Here is a 20141-nt window from a genome sequence, read left to right as displayed (position 1 = left end):
ACCTCACGTGGCCTTTCCTCTGTGTGTGCCTGGGAAGAGAGCTCCGCAGGATCTCTGCCTCTTCTTACAAGAACACCATTCCTATTGGAGTAGGGTCCTACCCTTATGAACCTCATTTAACCTAATTACCTCCCTAAAGGTCAGACCTCCAAACACAGTTGCATTTAGGGTTAGGAATTCAATATATGAGCTTAGGGGAGGAGGATAAAATTCAGTCCATAGCACCTGATTATAGCTCTTATCTCTATGAATTAGCATGATTTATTTTCACATCTCTCTCCTCCACTGGCTTCTGAGTTCTCATGGAAACTCAGAACGGTCTTTGAATCCTTATGTCAGAGAGTTCTGATCCAGGTTTTGTGAGACCTGAGGCTTATAAGATGTGATGGGCCCTCACTAAGAAAAGGAGGAAAAATTAGGTACAAAGCGAATTTAGAAAGAGCCCGTGCAAGTGAGGGACCCCAGAATTAAGCTTTATGGCTTCACAGTGTATCTGCCTCTGGGCTTACGATACAAAGCCTCACTGGGTGCTAGAAAGACCACAGGTTGGGCTGTGTTCCAACTTCTCCTTTCTTTTGGGGAAGATAGGTTCATTATCTGCACCTCAGTATTTCTACACATCTAAAATGGGTCTGTAATACCCACTGTGTGAGGTCTTTTGAAAATGTAATTAGATAATCTGAAAGGATCTTAAATATTTATGTGCTTATTGCCTGCGTTCCCAACTGCAATATGTGCTCTGTGAAGAAGGGGACTTGCCCTGGTCACTGCTGAATCCCAGCATTCCATGATGGTGCCCTGAAACGGCTAGATGCATGACAACATTGTTGACAGCAAGAATGTGGTACTTGGTAGTCCCTAAAAGACTGGTGCCTGGTACCCACCGGTAAGTTTTCCCCATTGAGACTATTGCTATTATTTGTGAATCTTAGTTAAATGAATAAGGAAGACACAGAACATACCAGTGCTCAGAAGACAAAAATCACTCTATGCTAGACTCTGGGGAGCATTATGATTCAAAATTTTTTACTGCCCTATATGTTTTTAAAGCTAGAATAATAAAATATCTGGAAGGAAGAAAGGGAAGGGAGGGGGAAACAGGAAGGGAGAGAGAAAGTGAGGGTGGGGGAGAAAGGAGAGAGATGACAGGCAAAACAACACAGAAAGCCCTCTAGGCAGTGGGCAGAATCAAAATAGGAAAGCCCCAGAAATTTGACATGGTTTCTCTGGAGACTAAGGGCATATTTATTCCTTGTGCAGCAGCTACCTCTGCACCCTCCAGGGAGTAGAAAGTGCTGATGGGTGCTCTCCGGTGGGTTGATGAAGTGGAGGCAGGAGCAGCCTCATCAGACAACCTCGAATTGTGCCAAGCTCCAGTTTCTTGCAGCTTGGAGCTGAAAAGCCAATCCTCCAGCTTAGCTCTGAACTCTTCACCCCAATCAATTAGGAGAAATCCCATCAAAAACCCCAAGGAAGTCTGCTTGGCCTGACCTTCAGGATTCAAGCTAAAGAGACATCGCTGCCCCTGAAGAATCTGTTGTTTTTAAATGGCTCACACTTCCGGTTGAGGAATTCAGAGAGAGGTAGACTGAATCCCAGCACTCAAGAGCTGAGAGGGACTTAGCACTCATAGAGCACACAGCCTGTCAGGGTCACAGAGCCTCACTAGCATTGTAGGGAGAAATCTAAAGCAATCTGGCTTCCTACACAGACCATTTAATTCTCACACTTGACCGTGTCAGTAACTCTGACTCACAGTTCAAGAACAAGAATGTGGCCTTGGCCTCACAGACCTTGTTTCATTTCTCACTCCACTTCCCAGGCACCGTGTGAATCTGAACAAGTGGCTTCACCTTTCTCGGGCTCCATTTCCATTTCACCCTCTGCAGGACGGACAACGGTATTTATCGCACACTCCAGTTGTTCAGATGAAGCAGGATGGCATGTACTTAAAAGTAGGTACTTTTAGTGCTGAATCAGTGGTGATTTCTCACCTCCTATCTTCCTCCCCCTTCCTTCTACTCCTTTCCCACTTTGTTCCCAGCAGGAACCATGCTGGACATAGAGTTGGGTGCTGGGTCCTTGCTCAAAGGAGTTTCCATGTCTAGAAAACGTGAAGGTGGGAACACAGGGCCTCCCCAGACCTCTGCTCCCTCACCTACTTCTCAGCCAGCACATGACTGTCTGTGTAGCCAGGCCGTGGGCCACACTGCAGGGACATCCGGATGTCCCTTCCCTGTCCTCTAGGAGCTCACAGAAGACTCTAGCTGAAGACAAGGAAGAGAAAAAACTGACAGTAAGCATGAAAACACTGTAAAGAGTTCAGAAGTCATGCAGAGGCAAGGGAAACAGCCACCTCAGGGTCCCACAATGAGATGGTCCAGTGGGGGGGAAACCCAAGAACTGCAGTTCTCCTGGTCAGACCAAAAAATACAAAAAAAAAAAAAAAAAAAAAAAAAATGGTAAAAGGAAGTAGAAGTTCACCAGTCAGGGCAAACTATTTCTAGGCACCACATATTCTGAAGAGAACCTGGTACATACCAACCCCAATGTGTATTTAGTGCTCTGGATCCTGGGATTATTAGGGCTGGTGGGAAGGAGAATAAAATCAAAGGAGATCGAAAAAAAGAAAAAAGAAAGAAAGAGGAGAAGGAAAGAGAAGGAAGAAAAGAAGCAAAGTTACCTTTGGTTTCACTTCTATGTACTCAGTCCCAGACCAGGTCCCTTCACTTATTCACACCATGAATGCAAGTAGAGAGGGGGATGGAGGAGGAAGAGGGAAGGGCAGACGGAAGGAAGAAATCTGTAAGGTAGATAATGTCTTCTTTGTAAACATGAGGGTAGCAAAGCCGGGAGATAAAATGCCTTGCTTAATATCACACAGCAATAAGCAGCGGAAGCAGGACTGAAAGCCAACGAGGCCTGACTCCAACGCTCCTGTTCCTGTCAGGTGTGCTGATGCCTGGGGCAGAGTCTATCATATCCCCCCACTGAGGGCATAAATGGAAAGGGACAGTCTAAAAAGCCAGGACATCATGGGTATAGGAATATAAGGAACAGAGACAAGAGCCCTTCTATGTGCCTAAGGAATCCCACCACTCCTATGACTGACTTCTCCCCTCGCTACAGAGTTAATCCTGGGCAAACTGTCTAACCTCTCTGGCCCTGTGGTTGCCTGTAAAGTCATCCAATGAAGGAGATTGGATTAGCTAAACTCTTGAGTTCCCTTACAGCTTGGAGTCCTTAGAGTCTACTCACAGAATTTCATACCTAGAAAGGACTGTAGAAATTAGTTTTTCTCAAGCTTGAGAAATGGCTAGATCTGTGGCAGCAATCTCCATTTGGCCGCTTTATCTGTTTTTTGTTTTGTTTCGTTTTGTTTTTGCATAGTGAAAAAAAATTTTAGGTGGCCACAAGGGATGCGCAGCTAAAGAGATTTCTTGGCCTCCCCTGAAGGTAGGGATGGACACATGACCGAATTATGGGCAGGGGATGTGAAGAGAAGTGATGTGTGCAACTTCTGCCCTTAAAAGGAAATGGTAGGCTCTTGCCTTTCCTCCTTTCCTCCTTCCTGCTGTTTGGAATATATATTTGATGGCAGGAATTAGGGCTTCCATCTTGGATCAAAAAATGGAAGGCATGTGTCAAGGAATACAGAGCAACATATGGAAAAAGCAGAGGTTCTGATGCTTAAAAGCCATCATTCTAGCCCTGGGGCTTCTATCTGAACTTTATAGATAAGAGATATAAATCTCTACTTGTACATGCTACTGTCTTCTAACAAATACATCCCTTTTTAAAGAAAAAAAAATCATAGATTACCCAATTTGGGAGACACATTGCGTAGAAAGAGAAACAGGGAATATTTTAGATGTTTTTAGAGTGCCATATATGCCATATATGCCATATCATACATATAAACACCCAGGGGGCCACTGAAATCTCATGTGAATGGACAAAAAGGGGTGAGGGAGGGTTATCTAGATAATCCAGATTATGTTTATATTGAATGGAGAGAGGGTTGGCTCTTCATTTCATGTATATGTGCAATTATAAAAATGACACAAGACTTTTTAATTGCCCTCATCCCTACCTTAAGCCCAGGGACCAGAGGAGCCAATTTAGAGGGAAAATGTTCAATCAAACTGTTTCAAATGGAATTCTGCTATGACTCTGGGGCAATATCTGGTAGTGCCAGAAATCCTGAGAGAATGAGAAAGGACAAGGAATGGTTGAACCAGCAGAACCTCAGGCCCCCAAACCTGCCTCAACCATAGCACCACTGCTTTTATCTGGTTTATATATATTGGGGTTCCACAGAAGAGTTCAAAGGGCTCTGTTGCTCACATTTCAATAAGTGAAACCTTCTGGTTGATAGAGAAAGGAACTAGTATCCAGAAAGAGGAAGTGACTTGCCCACAACCGCACAGTGAGGAAGAAGCCAAGTTCCCAAGCCTCACAATCAATCTCTCTCACCTGAATCAGACCCACTGAGCAGACCACACAGCTTCTAACCTGGGGACAACCTGACAAGGCCTCCTCAAGTTCCTCAGCCCACTCTTACCCCAGAGATAGAGCTTCCCATTTGTTCATAATTTTCAAGTGACTGTCTCATCTCTACTGGTATTTCAGCCAGAAGAGAGGGAGTCTTTGATCGCAGCAGGTGGTCACAGTCTGAGGATGAGTTGGTGAATTCCCATACAGACCCCAGCAAGTCACAGGTCACCCAGCCTGCTCAGTTGACCCAGAGAGAGATTTCTTTCCTGGTCAGGATGGGTGGTGACAGCAGATGGAGGAAGGTGTCACAGTTCCTGCATCATTGGTATCATGACCAAAGGTCACTTCTGTCCCGAAGGTAGGATTAGGTAGGTGCCTGGCTGGTGTCAGGAACATGCCTCCAAATGCCTGGGCCTGGTATTGACCACACAGATTAAGATTAAAAGTGTTTATTCATTGAACGATCCATGAGTTCCCAGTTCTTAAATGGCTCTTACACACACTATCTCATCATATGCGATGCTAGAGGGAAGGTCCCATATGATATTGTCATAGATAACCAGAGGCCCATCAGGATCTCACTAGAATGTAAATTCCTCCAGGGCAGGGGACTGGGTAGACCTTGTTCGCTATTACTTCCCTCATGTTTAAACATTAAATTTAGAGTGACTACTCACGGATTGTTTGCTTCATGAGTGAATAAGTGGCTCTGCCAATCCTTCCAACCTAGTCTCTTCAATTTCCCTGGGGCTCCACTCACTCTCCCTTCCAGTCACACAGAACACATGCAGGTCCGCAAAGTGAAGGAAGCCTTTTCCCAAGCCTGCAGCTTTTATACGTGCTCATTCCTCAGCCTGAAATGGACTCTTCCACCTTTACCTTCTACTGGACCTTTACACGTCAGTCTCAACATTCAGGGCTGCAGTGGTCAGATCTGCAAGCTGTTGACAAGGCAGGAGTGACCAGCCCAGGGGGCGGCTAGAAGCACAAATATCTGCTTGGGCTGTTTACCAGGCTGTGCACTCTGGCATGGGGCTGCCATTTGCCCAGAAAAAAAAGGTAAGAGGCACCTTTTTTCAAATGTTCAGGAAGGTTGTCGTGGCCCTGTTGACACGAGTTCCTCCAGGGGGCCTTTGCCCATACCCCAGAGTAGTTTAGGGCCCACTCACAATGTCTGGTCTTGTCTGTTTTCCCCTTGAGGCTGTGAGTTCTTCCACTGTAGGGCTGTCTTGCTAGTTGTCTCATCCATTAGGACCGTGCCAGGCCCACCATCGGGGTTCAAGAAATGTTTATTGAATGACTGAATGAATAATGACTGAGCTCTAGAGAAGGAAGCCTTTTGCAAGGTCACACAGCCAGGAATTGGCAGAGCTGGCTCAAGGCCCCCAGACCTCCTGGAATCTAGTCGAGAGCTGCCTTCCACGGTAGAAGCCCTCCTTCTAAATATCCCTTCTAGAAGCCAAGCCTTCAGAGACACCTTAGTTAGCAGTGAAGACAAGCCAGAGGAGCTAAATTAATTTTGAAAGGTCTCATGCATCTTATTCACTAGGTCAGTGAGGGTTACTCGTGAAGAGAAATACTTGGCGGGGGAGGGGGGCTCATTTTTCCACCCCCAATTCATAACTCTATTCGTCACTCTTCACCCAGATTTAAGAGGTGCTAACTGAGTTCCAGCAGGCCCCATGCCTCCAGTGCAGACTGTCCTGACCGGGCTTTGCCCCTTTGATTCTTAACCTGTAAACCTAAACCGAAGTTGCTTTACCAACTTGCTTCTCTAAAGGGCCCCAGAGCTAAAAGCATCTCACACTTAGGTTTTCGGGGATAATGTGATCCAGATCCCCTGAGCACTTGCAGCAAGGAGAAAGTAAGGAGGAATGCAGAAAATTACCACATTGGCAGCCAGGACACCCAGGTCCCTGTCCTGTTTGGGCAGGAAATTCCTCATGGGAAAAGCGATATTTGACCACATAACTGGGCCAGGAATAGAGCTATTTTGCCTCCAGAGGCCCATATCCCCAAGGCAGAGAGTCAGAAAGATGTGAGTCAAGGGGAGGAGGGCTGTGATTGCCTCTCTAGCTCAGGTGGGGCTGTACTAGTTGGAGCAGAGAGACCTCAGGCCTGGTCTCCTGTGCAGGCTCCATGACCTTCTCACTCTGACCTTGGGCAAGTCACCGAACATCTCTGAGCCTCAGGCCCTCCTCTGAATAAGGGGGTGATACATATTTCTACCTTGAAAGGTTTTTGCTTGTTTTGTCATGCCCGTCTTTCCTTATCTACTTCACTTATCTCTACAGACAAGAGTAGTAAAGAACCTGGGCTCTGGGCTGAGATTTGCAGTGATTTTGGGTAAGTCACTTCTGTCTCAATTTTCTCCATTGCAAAGCAGTTGTAAAAATATTGCATTTTGCCCAAATACCTCGTGGAGTTGTTCCCAGAAATAAAAGAAACTCAGATATATAAAGTACTTATCTAGTGTGTGAGCTACTTTTATAGGGTAAGTCTGACCATTAAGTTATTAAGAAACCTAGAGCACAGTGTAAAGGGCAGAGAACCTGCATTCTAGGCCTCCTTTTGTCGCTTTTGTTCTGTGAACTTAAATAATTCCTTACCCTCTCTGGGCCTCCATGTATTTCCTCAGTGAAATGAAAGGGTGGAGGCTCCCTAAGGACCTTCTAGTCATTCCATTCTGTGGGGCCCGATATCGGGCCCTTGGAACCTGCTACTCCCTGGGCATGAAGCATCCTCTCTGCTGTGTAATTCTCTACTCATCCTCAATGACCAGGTTCCACTTCACTCTGTCTGAGGATACTTCGCTGAGTCAGGAAGAAACAATCAAGTACACAAAAATGACCACTGGCATCTTCCCTCGCCTTTAGCATGCACCAGATAGGGTACTTACTACTTTGCTAATCATCAGTTTCTCTTCCCTCCCCACCCAGTAGAGTTGGTACCCCCTGGAGGGCACAGCGCAGGTGCCCAGGCCATGACGGCAGACCTGCATCAACCCGAAATCTGTCCCTACCACCTAGATGATGGTGCATCACTTCAACCCTTATCTTAGAAAAAGCAGACTAATATCTAATCATAGGGTTGTGAGGATTCCCTGCAGGAACTGCTCCGAGCCGGGGCACCACAGAGTCACTTCAAAGGGCTGGAAAGTTGCCTTTCCCTCCAGAAAAGTGCCCCGGGTGCAGCCTGGAAATCCAAAGCCTCCCGCCGCCAGCCTCCCCCACGGATAATCCACCGCCGCAAAGACTTCATGTTCAACCGCCCTCCCGAGCCCGTTGCTCTCAAAACCGAGGCCTGGCTGGAAGCCCCGGGCTGCTCCCGTGGGGCCCGTGCCTGCCCCGCCCTCCTCTGCCCCCTGCAGGTTCTGCGGAGACCGGGTCCCCGCGGCTGCACGCAGCGGTCCGCACTGGGGTCCAGGAATCCGCACGCGGCGTCCCGCACTCGGGTCCCCGAATCCGCAAGCAGCGTCCCGCGCTCGGGTCCCCGAATCCGAATCCGCACGCGGCGTCCCGCACTCGGGTCCCCGAATCCGCAGGCGCCGTCCCGCACTCGGGTCCCCGAATCTGCAAACAGCGTCCCGCGCTCGGGTGCCCGAATCCGCACGCGGCGTCCCGCGCTTGGGTCCCCGAATCCGAATCCGCACGCGGCGTCCCGCACTCGGGTCCCCGAATCCGCACGCGGCGTCCTGCGCTCGGGTCCCCGAATCCGAATCCGCACGCGGCGTCCCGCACTCGGGTCCCCGAATCCGCACGCGGCGTCCTGCGCTCGGGTCCCCGAATCCGAATCCGCACGCGGCGTCCCGCACTCGGGTCCCCGAATCCGCAGGCGGCGTCCTGCGCTCGGGTCCCCGAATCCGCAAACAGCGTCCCGCACTCGGGTCCCCGAACCCGCACGCGGCGCTCCGCACTCGGGTCTAAACCGTGTGCGGGGATAAAAAGGGGAATTGGGACCCAGCAGGCCCCGCGCCTGGTCCGGACCCCAGGAGCCGCAGGGAGCGCTCCGGAGCCCAGGAACCTCCCGGAGCCCGGGAGGGGGCGCGCTAGGAGCTGCCCGCGGGTCCCCGCCCCCACCCCCGGGCTCCCAGTCACCGCCTCCTTCGACCTCCCACCCGCTGAGCGCACGGTCCCCGGGGGCGCCCGGGAAAGAGGGGCAGAGGAGGTCGCCCCTATAGTGCCACTATTATATATATATAGAGAGAGAGATAATATATAGAGATAATATATAGATTGTATAATCTATATATACTATATAACCTATAGTGCCACTCACGTCCCCCCGAAGTCAGAGATCCTCCACACGGGAAAACGACGGCAGGGCCTATTACACAAAGGAAAAGGAGAATTGGATCATCACAAAGTGCTCTTGGGAGGGAAAAAAATGTATTTATATGTATATTATATAAAACCCCGTACTCCACCCTGAGATCCAGTGGTCCTCGCTCAGCCGTGAGCCGCCTTGGCTCCTTCCGCAGCTCCGAGGCCAGGCTCCATCACCTTCAGGGGCCGCCCCCCCCCGCCCCCGGGCCCCGTCCCCGCCCGCCCCAAGCCCACGGCCACTGCCACCCCCCAGGCTGGTTGAAGCCCACCTCCCTCCCGCCCTGACCCGCGCCGGCTCGGAGCACGCCGCCTTGCTGACCCCTAAGTTCCTGTCCGAGCCGCCAGGTCCTACCACCTCTCCCGAGTGGCTGCTTCCCTCTCCCTCTCACCAGCCCCGCACGGCCTCCCGCACGCTCACAGCGGCTCTTCCAGCCCGGGCTTGACCGCGGAGGTAGACGCAGGCGGTGCCGGGGGGCTGCAGGGGCCTGGCCCTTTCCTAGGCCTCGCCTGCTCTGGGGCTCCCTGGCCTCTGGTACTGTCACCCGCACCCGCAGCTGGCCCTCACTGTCCGAATCCTTCCCGTGGGCACACACGTTTTCTCGTCTTTAGAAACAAAAGCAAACTAAAGCCAAACCAGAAATCAAAAGCTTTTCTGGTTCCCTATCTTCTTCCAGCTTCCTACCCATTTCTCCACACCCTTCCCCTTTATTTAAAAAAGATTTTATTTATTCATTTGAGAGAGAGAGAGAGAGAGAGACAGAGAGGGGTAGAAGCAGAGTCCTTGCTGAGCTGGGAGCTTAATCCAAGAAACTAGAGAAAATGACCCCAGCCCAAGGCAGGTGCTTAACCATCTGAGCCCCCCAGGTGCTCCATCTGCACCCTTTACAGAGTAACTCATCAAGCACAGTCTCTGCCAGTAGTATTCAAGTTTGTTTGCTTCACCTACCCCCGAAAGAATATGAAAAAAATTATGGAATCTAAAGCACATTTTAAATTTTTTTTTAATTTATGATAGTCACACAGAGAGAGAGAGAGAGGCAGACACATAGGCAGAAGCAGGCTCCATGCACCGGGAGCCCGACGTGGGATTCGATCCCAGGTCTCCAGGATCGCGCCCTGGGCCAAAGGCAGGCGCTAAACCGCTGCGCCACCCAGGGATCCCTAAAGCACATTTTTAAGTTAGAATCTAAAATTGTTCATTGTAGGATAGCCCGGATGGCTCAGCGGTTTAGCCCCGCCTTCAGCCCAGGGCAGGAGCCTGGAGACCTGGGATGAGTCCCATGTCGGGCTCCCTGCATGGAGCCTGCTTCTATCTCTGCTTGTGTGTGTGTGTGTGTGTGTGTGTGTGTGTGTGTGTGTGTGTGTGTGTCTCATGAATAAATAAAATCTTTAAAAAAATTGTTCATTGTATGTTTATGATCTCATCCACCCCTGAATCCCAGTCAGGTAGATGTATGCAGGTATATATATATATATATATATATATATATATATATATATATATATATGCCATGCATAGCGTTTAGTTTACATGAATGACCACCAGGAATTTCCCAGCACTCTCTCAATGTCATTCGCTTTTAATTATTTTAATTAAGAGAATTCTGTAAATGCACGATAGAATCTGATGTTTTTGCAGTCATATGAACTTTCTCATAAATAAATTCACAAATCTGGAGAAAATATTCATTTTAAGTTTAAATAGTTGCAGACATGGTAATTCATGGCGATTTGTAAATATTGAAATTATAAAAGTATTTTTAGGTGTATCCAGCTGAATTTAAATATGGCATTCTGATGCTACATTTATTTGAAAAATAGATGAAAGAGCAGAAGAATCAGAAATTTTATATACTTCCTTTCATTCCTTGAACTCGCATTTTTATTCCATTTACCTCCACTCCAGAATCTTAGCCTAGTGCAGATTATTTGATTGAAAGTCTTTTATTTATCATTATACCATGTATCTAACAAAAATGTGGATATTAATAGAAATGTAAAATGTTCTTTTTCCTGTATCCATGTAATTCTAAATATTTAAAAATTTCATCTGAATTATAATAATTATGAATAGTGCACAATTGACCAGACAACAAATACATAATGGATTTTTAAAAATCTTAAACGTATAAAGTAAAATTTTATTGGAAATGAATCTCAAAATGAGATATATGAGGATTTTCTTTACTCAGTTCATGTACCCATTGACGTATATTTATTGCTAGAATGGAACAAGGCTAAGCATCAATTCTGTCCCTATTTTTCATGTTTGCAGATGTTAGCACTGGGAAAGCTTACTCTCAAAAATAAGTACGTGGGGAAAGAGTTTGTTATAGGAATGTGACTCAATTCTTTGAATTCCTTCTAAGGCATATTCCAAAAACCACATAGTGAACTATCATCAAAAATTACTTTCAAAAGTATATCATTGGATAACAAATCACAGGCTCAGTTTAGGGCAATGTGAGGCTCCTATTAGACACTTAGCCAGAGATGTCAAGGGAATGCACTTTCTGTCTGCTGTGGTGAAAACAGGGGAACTCTCGACAGCCTCAGGATGTGAGAGGTGGCTGCAGAGGCTCACCCTGACTCTGACCCTGACCCTGACCCTGACCCTGGCCCTGATCTTGACTGCCAGTGGAATGGGAAGAGCACTGAACTGGAGTTAAAAGACTTGGATTCTAGTCACAGAACCTTGTCTCTGCAGGCAGTGTGAGTTTGCACAAGTTATACAGCCTCTCTGAGCCTCAGCTTCCCTTTTCCCTTCGTGGGAGTCCACAAAATCTGGAAGCAGGAGGAACTCTCACTGGGAATAGACTTTTCTGAGATCTTTAACTTCTCGGGAGAACAAAATAACACAGATCCAGGTACGGCTGAATCACCAGCCACACACTCTGAATTTTATTATTAATATTTTTTTAACTTTTAAATGTAGTAAGATATACATAATATAAAGTATATCATCTTAACCATTAAAAATTTTTTTTTAAGATTTTATCTATTTATTTGAGAGAGAGAGCATATGCAGGAGGAGCAGGCTCCCCTCTGAGCTGGGAGCCCCATGACGGATTCAATCCCGGGACCCTGGGATCATGACCTGAGCCAAAGGTAGATGCTTAACCAACTGAGCCACCCTGATGCCCCTCCTCTTAACCATTTTTAAGTGTACAATTCAGTAGTGTTGAGTATATTCACAGTACTGTACACTCAGTTGCCCGAACTTTTTCATCTTGCAAAACTGAAATTCTATACCCATTAAACAATTTTCCATTCTTTCCTCTCTCAGACCCTGACAACCACCATTCTACTTCTTTCTGTTACTTTGACTATTTTATATAACTTATATAAGTGAAATCATACTTTATTTGTCCTTTTCTGATTGTTTTATTTCATGTAGCATGATGTCCTCAAGGTCCATTCATTTGTAGCATGTGTCAGAATTTACTTCCTTGTTAAGGCTGAATAATAGGTATGTACTCTGACCAACTCTCCAACTCTGACAGAGAGGATTTTTTTCTTTTCATTTTTTTAAAGATTTATTAATTTATTTGAGAGAGAGAGAGAGCAGGAGGAGGGGCAGAGGGAGAGAGAGAGAAAATGTCCAGCAGACTCTCCAATGAGCACGGAGCCCACACAGGGCTCAATCTCATGACCCTGAGATCGTGACTCAAGCTGAAATCAAGAGTCAGATGCTTGGGATCCCTGGGTGGCGCAGCAGTTTAGCGCCTGCCTTTGGCCCAGGGCGCGATCCTGGAGACCCGGGATCGAATCCCACGTCGGGCTCCCGGTGCATGGAGCCTGCTTCTCCCTCTGCCTCTCTCTCTCTCACTGTGTGCCTATCATAAATAAAATTTAAAAAAAAATAAAAAAAAAGAGTCAGATGCTTAACTGACTGAGCCACCCAGGCGCCCCAGAGATAGGATTTTTTCAATTCAAAGAATACTTACTGATCACCTACTATGTTTCTGTATACACATCTGTATATGATATACTAGACAGATATAAAGTTCACAGTCTACTATAGACTTGAAAGTTGACCTATTCTCCTATCTTATCTTCCATCAGTGAAGCCTATGAGCCAGAATATCAAGTTGATACCACAATCTTAGTATTCTAATTTGGGGCCCTGAGACTACCTAGTTCCATCCTCAGCATACGATACATCTCCAGATTCTTCCTCACATTAACTCAAACCTCTGCCAACCTTTATTCACTATCTTATATTAGCTGCATAAGTGTCTGTATCTCCCATGAGATTGTAAACATGTTTGCAAATAAGGAGTAAATAAGAGGGGATCCCTGGGTGGCTCAGCGGTTTAGCACAGCCTTCGGCCCAGGGTTTGCCTGGAGTCCCGGGATCGGGTCCCACATCAAGCTCCCTGCATGGAGCCTGCTTCTCCTTCTGCCTGTGACTCTGCCTCTCTCTCTGTGTCTCTCATGAATAAATAAATAAAATCTTTAAAAGAAAAAAAAAGAAGAAGAACAAGAAGAAGTAAATACGATTTTAGTTTGCATCTCCGGCACTTTAACAAGGTACGTGGCACATAGAAATATTTAATAATTGTTTTTTGTTTACTCCCATAGTTGGAAAATCCCTTACTTATTTGTTCTAAATTATTCAACTAATTCAAGATAATTCAAAAACTACTGCTTGCCTTTTTGAGCCAGGCTCTGTTCTAGATGGACTGTCATCAAGAACAAGACAATCTTGATCCACACTTTTTTTTTTAATGTTTTATTTATTTTTTCATGAGAGACACAGAGAGAGGCAGAGACATAGGCAGAGAGAGAAGCAGGCTCTACACAGGGAGCCTGATGCAGGACTCAATCCCAGGACCATGACCTGAGCCAAAGGCAGACGCTCAACCACTGAGCCACCCAGGTGCCCCTCGATCCGTACTTTCATGGCACATTCTGTTGGGGTGTGGGAGAACCAACAATCAGTACAATACCAGGCCCTGATTAGAAAAGAGTGCTAGAATAGCAATGGCCTGGCTTTATACTGACCTATACTGTGGGGGTCAGGAAAGTTGTCTCTGCAGAAATGTTAGTTAGGCAGAGACCTGAATGACAAGAAAGAGCCAAGCAGGGGAAGAACATAAGGAAGGCCATTCCGGCAGAAGGAACAGAGAGTGCAGAGGTCCTGAAGCAGGCAAGTTATATTGATGCAGGTTAAAGTCATATCACTACTATTTTAGAGACAAGACAACCAAATCTATGAGAGAGACAGTAATTTGTCCCTCTCTCACAGAAGTGGCGGCTAGGTTGGAAGTTGAGTACAGACAGAAAAATCATATTTAAGGGGTTTGCAGACATTTGTCAAAGCAGTTCAATCCCTAAACTATGAAAAAGAAGTAGCCTGACTGACCTTGATCCCCCATAAGCCTACTTCTCATTCCACACTCCCCCACGGGGCCATGTATCCCATTCACTGCTTGTGGCTTTCTCCACCTCCACTATGCCCAGATGGTTGTCCATCATCTGCACCAGTTGTTGACTTCAAAAAGTCTATATCCAGCCCAGATGTCTGCTCTGAGATAGAGACTCTAGCCCCCAACAGGAATGCAAGCTCTATTTTGTTTTGTACATTGCTACATGCCAAAAACCAAAACATTGTCTGGCACTATTGTAGATACTCACTGAATGTTTGTTGAAGGAATGAATGAATGAACAGCCACACTGCAGAACCTATTTTTCTGTTATTCATTGCATGTGATCACTCACCGTCCCATAAACACCTGAAGTTCAACATATCCAAAGCAGACATTCTGATCTCTGCTACTCTGTCCTCCAAACTGCCCTCTCCCTGTCTTGTCTCTCTTGGAGATCAGTACACATTCCACCTGATTGCCCAAGTCAGAAACCTGATTTCTTCTCTGTGATTTCACCCATATCTAATAGGCAGTGAGATCCTCTCAGTTCTAGCTCTTGATATTTCTAGAAGCTTTCCCTGCTTGTACATATCCCTTCTGGGTATGTCTTGGCAAACAAAATCTTATCCTTCTCTCTTGGATTAATATAAGAACCAACCAATTGTCTCATTTTTTTTCTTTCTCTCCTACATAAATCTCTATTCTGTACAATGTCTATAAGAGTGATAATTTTAAAAATATTTTTAAATTATAAAAAATATTTTTAAATATAAAAAAATATTTTTAAAATGTAAAAGCTACATAGTCACTCTAAAGATATGGAAGGTATGGAAAAACAAAAAACAGAACGGAAATTACCAGTAACTCCACTACACAGAGATAAATCTATTATTTATTTATTTATTTATTTATTTATTTAGGTATAGTTTCTTCCTTCCTCCTTTCTTTCTTTCTTTTCCTCTCTCTTTCTTTTAAACCAAAACCAGAACTATTGAATTTAAGCTCTGAATTCTTTTTGTGTTGCCATTTTATTATGAACGTTTCCTATACCTTTCACTGTTGTCAAATACATTTGAATGCTTTAAAATATTATATCAGTTGGATGTATCATGTTGTATTTTTTAAAGATTTTATTTATTTATTCATGAGAGACACAGAGAAAGGCAGAGACATAGGCAGAGATAGAAGCAGACTCCCTGCAGGGACCCTGATGTAGAACTCAATTCCAGGACCCCAAGATCATGACCTCAGCCAAAGGCAGATATTCAACCTCTGAGCCACCCAGGTGCCCTATCATAATGTATTTAATCATTTTTCAATTATTTAACATTTAGGTTGTTTCTAATTTTGTTATTATAAACAGTCTTCAATATGCATCTCACATATAAATTTTTGCCTTTATCTCAGATTACTTCCTTAATGATAAATTCCTAGAAGTAAAATAATTCGATCAAATTATATGAATGTACTTAAGGTTCTTGACACTTTTATCAACTTGCCTCAGAGTAACTTTAAAAAAATACAAATCTAATCGTATTATTCTCTTTATTTCTTAAGGTTTTATTTTATTTTTTTAAAAGATTTTATTTATTTGAGAGAGGCAGAGACACAGGCAGAGGGAGAAGCAGGCGCCATGCAGGAAGCCCGACACGGGACTCGATCCTGGGTCTCCAGGATCACACCCTGGGCCGAAGGCAGGCTCTAAATCGCTGAGCCACCCAGGGATCCCCCATTTCTTAAGGTTTTAAAAAACGATTTATTTATTTGGGGCAAGGGGAGAGGGAGAGAGAATCTCCAGCAGATTCCCTGCTGAGTGTAGAGCCTGACGCAGGGCTTGATCTCACAACCTTAGGATCATGACTTGAGCCAAGACCAAGAGTCTGACGCTTAACCAACTGAGCTACTCAGGTGCCCCTTAAGATTTTATTTTTAAGTAATCTCTATACCCAATGTGGGGCTCCAACCTACAACCCTGAGATCAAGATTTGTATGCTTTATCAACTGAACCAGCCAGGTGCCCCATGTTACTCTTTTTCTTAAATCTCTAAAGATGGAGTTCAGAAAATGGTTCAGACTTCTTAGGTAGGTATACAGTACTGCATGATTTGGCCTCTACTTACCTCTCTTACTTCAGCTTCCACTACTTTCATGAATGAATCCTTCATTTCAACCATATCAAATGGTGTAACAGCTCATTACATGTGTCAGACCTCTGGACAAGGTTGTCTGTGTTCTCTGCCTAGAACACCACTAAAACGCTTTTCTTCTAGCTACCTCCTACATGTTGTTTCAAATATTAGCATTAAGCACCACCTCTATAAGATATAACAAAATATCTTCCACTTGGGGTGCCACTTGGGGCTCTACTGGAAGAGTGTGTGGCTCCCGATCTCAGGGTCATGAGTTCCAGCCCCACATTGGGTGTAGAGATTGCTAAAAAAAATAAAATAGAATCTTCACTTAAATGCTTGCACCAAATCAGACCTTATGCTAAAAACTCATGTCATTTAATCAGCCCATTCCACATAGCTATATTGTCAGCAGCATCCAACTGAAGAAATGGAGGGTCCATTAGTGGGTGGCTTCTACTGTTGAGTGGAAGAATGGAGACTCAATCCCAAGTCTCCCTGCTTCTAAGTCTATGTTCTTTATCACTGTGTGTGATTTGCTTCCTCTCTGAACTTTTTGCCTTTTAGATCCCTCACCTCTGGGTTTCCATAGTATCCTGGGCTTATGTCTCTTTCTGTTTGTCCATATATATCTCTCTCTCACTAGACTGTGAATTCCTTGAGGGCAGGAACTATGTCTAAGTCACAGGGTAGGAGCTCAATGAATAGTCCTTGAATGAATGAGGAATGAATCAACAAACACTGGTTGTACTCTTATAACTCTGACCTTGGTTTTCCTTAATTTCCTTTGCTGTCACTGATGATGACTTTATGAGCTTGTCTCCTTGGGGGATCACCACTCATTTCCTCTGATGTCTTGATTCATGCTGGGGTCCCCCAACTGAGCAGAGGTGACATCATGGTCATGGAACTCCTGTGCCAATAACGGTGGACCCCCAGACAGCATCCCATGAATCAAGCCAAAGGAGAAAGATGTCGAGTGGCAGCACTGGTAGAAAGTTACTGTTTGCCCACACATGCCAGAGTAATGAGAGGAAAAGAAGCACTGAAATAGAAGGCAGAGGCTTAATGGGATGGAAAGGGGCCCCTGCATGTGGCAGGAACTGGCCTCAGAGGATTACAAAGAAAATGAAAAGTGAAAATTTGGCACATCAGCTTCAACTGGCAGGAAAGAGATCAAGTCCACAGGGACCAACCATTGTCCATTGATGCTGTCCCATTGATGTCAAAATTCATTCCACTCCTCCTCCCAACACCCTAGATGCAAAAGCAATACAATGTTTCCTTAGGTAGAATGGATTCCACAACACCCCCTGCCCCCAAACAGGCACCTTCCATAGGGAGAGTTTCTGACTGAGAGCTGTTTGGACCACATTTTCCACAGTTTGGTCACCAGAGTGGCAATTATCCTTTATTTCCCCTCTCCACTGTCACCGCAAACATCACAGCATCTCCACAAACGCCACCTAACAGTTTGTATCTCCCACTCAGCAGGAACAGAGTGAACATGAACGTATGTATATTTGGATGTGCTCACACATACTTGTATGCATATCCAGAGAAACACAATCATGCATTTGCAAATACATATAAGTACTTGCACATATAATCACACACACACACAAGTTCCTTATAAATAAGCTGCAAGAGGGACTCTCTAGTCATCTATTGGATTAAAAAAATATTTAGGGAGTTTCTACTCTGAAAATATTCTCTTTCTCTCTCCATTGAATAAAGTATAATAGTTCCATGCCCCCATTAATCCATGGACCAGATCAATAGAAATTTCCTAAATCTGAAATGAAAGAAAATTATAAAACCAAGGTAATACCTTGAGGCTGAGGTTGATGTTGGAGAGGTAGGTAGAGTTCAAATCATGCAGTCTTGTGTATCTAAGAAGTCTCAACTCTTTCCTGAAACCCTTCCTTAGAAATTTTGAAAAGAGAATATAATTAGATTTGCATAGCCCAAGGCCTATGAAATCCCTGGGACTCCCTCCTGGCAGGAGCAAAGACAAAACTACTTTTATTTTTAAAGATTTTATTTATTTGTTCATGAGAGATACAGAGAGAGAGAGGCAGAGACACAGGCAGAGAGAGAGAAGCAGGCTCCATGCAGGGAATCTGACGTGGGACTCGATTCTGGGTCTCCAGGATCCCGCCCTGGGCCGAAGGCGGGCTCCAAACCACTAAGCCACCCAGGCGTCCCGACAAAACTACTTTTAAAAGACCAAGACACATGGGATTCCTACAGAAAATATAAGCCCCGCTATATAGATAATCTCTGGATAAAAAATTATAAACAACACACGTCCCTTCACGTAGATACTGCAAAATCACAATGTTGAGTATTTAGAGATTATAAAAATACATACTATTTGATAATTTTAACATATATACATATTTAAAACTCATAAAACAGTTCTATACACTACTCAGGAATGCATCCATATAATGGGCCAACTAAGGTCTAACTTGAAAGGACTAGCATTCAGGTTAACCTTTGGGACAGACTGTGGAATAGAGAGACTGAACTTAAATTGTATCTTAATTTTTTATTTTTAAATTATAATAGTATTTAATCTGGAATAGGGAAAAATGCAAATTTGTTATATCTGAGGAGTAGGCCCATGATTTCTGTATTTTGTGCTTTGGGAAGCTCCCCCTGGCTCTGTGCGGAGGAATTTTTATGAGAATGTCGGTGGAGGAAGGGCTATTGCAGGAGACTAAGAAAGAGTTAATGGGGGCACTTGATGGGATGAGCACTGGGTGTTATGCTATACGTTGGCAAATTGAACTCCAATAATAAAAAAAAGAAAGAAAGAAAGAAAGAGTTAATGAAGCCTGGCCTACGGCCTACGTTCATGGGAGTGAAAGGAAGGGATGAATTTGAAAGCTATTTAGGGAATAAAATTGCCAATATACCGCCAGACTTTCTCTTTTTCCTTTGGTCTTTTTTTTTTTTTTTTTTTTTTACAAACTTTCCTTTTTCCCTTTTCAGAAGTATGACATAGAAAGAGAGAAATGCATAAATCATAAGTATACTGCTTAATAAATTTTCACAAAGTGACCACCACCCAGGTCAAGTCCTTTCCAAGCAATGTATTTGCAAAGGTAATCACAAATCTGACTTCTGTCATCAGATGAGTTTCATTTGTTTGTTTTGTTTTTTAAACACTGAGTTAAATTTATTAAAACAACAGAGACATTTAGTTACCACACATCATAAGAGTCTAGATCCAGGTGGTTTCAGAACTGATCCATCCAGGGCATTGGGTCAATGGCTCTGTAAGGTTCTGGCTTTTTCCTTAGGGCTGGCAAAGTGGCTGCCATAACCCCAACCATTGTACCCTCACTAGACAATGCTGGAAGGAAGCAGCAATAACCAGGCTAATGAATGTCTCCTTAAATGCCTTCCTGTTTTCTCAAATACGTAGAACATGAGCAGCTGCAAGTTGGCTCGGAAAGCCAGTGACCCTCTTTTTTAGACTCTATGATGGAAGATAGGTTAAGAATAACCTTCTTAGGTTGGGTGCCACTATGACAGTCAAATAATTTCCTTGGTTCCCAACTAGGCCAAATCAATGATATTTCACTAGCCTAAAGCCCTCAAGGTACATCCACGTTGTTACAAATAACAGAATTTCCTCCTTTTCCATGGCTGGATAATATTCCATAATATATATATTCCATATATATAATATTCCATATATATTCCACAACTTCTTCATCCACTGACAGACACTTAGGTTGTTTCCATGTCTTGGTTATTGTAAATATTGCTGCAGTGACCTGAGGGTGCAGATATCTCCTTGACAT

This window comes from Canis lupus, chromosome 5 (assembly GCF_003254725.2).
Source record: "Canis lupus dingo isolate Sandy chromosome 5, ASM325472v2, whole genome shotgun sequence".
NCBI lineage: Eukaryota > Metazoa > Chordata > Mammalia > Carnivora > Canidae > Canis > Canis lupus.
The sequence above is the reverse complement of the archived record's forward strand: the minus strand, read 5'-3'. Positions refer to the sequence as shown.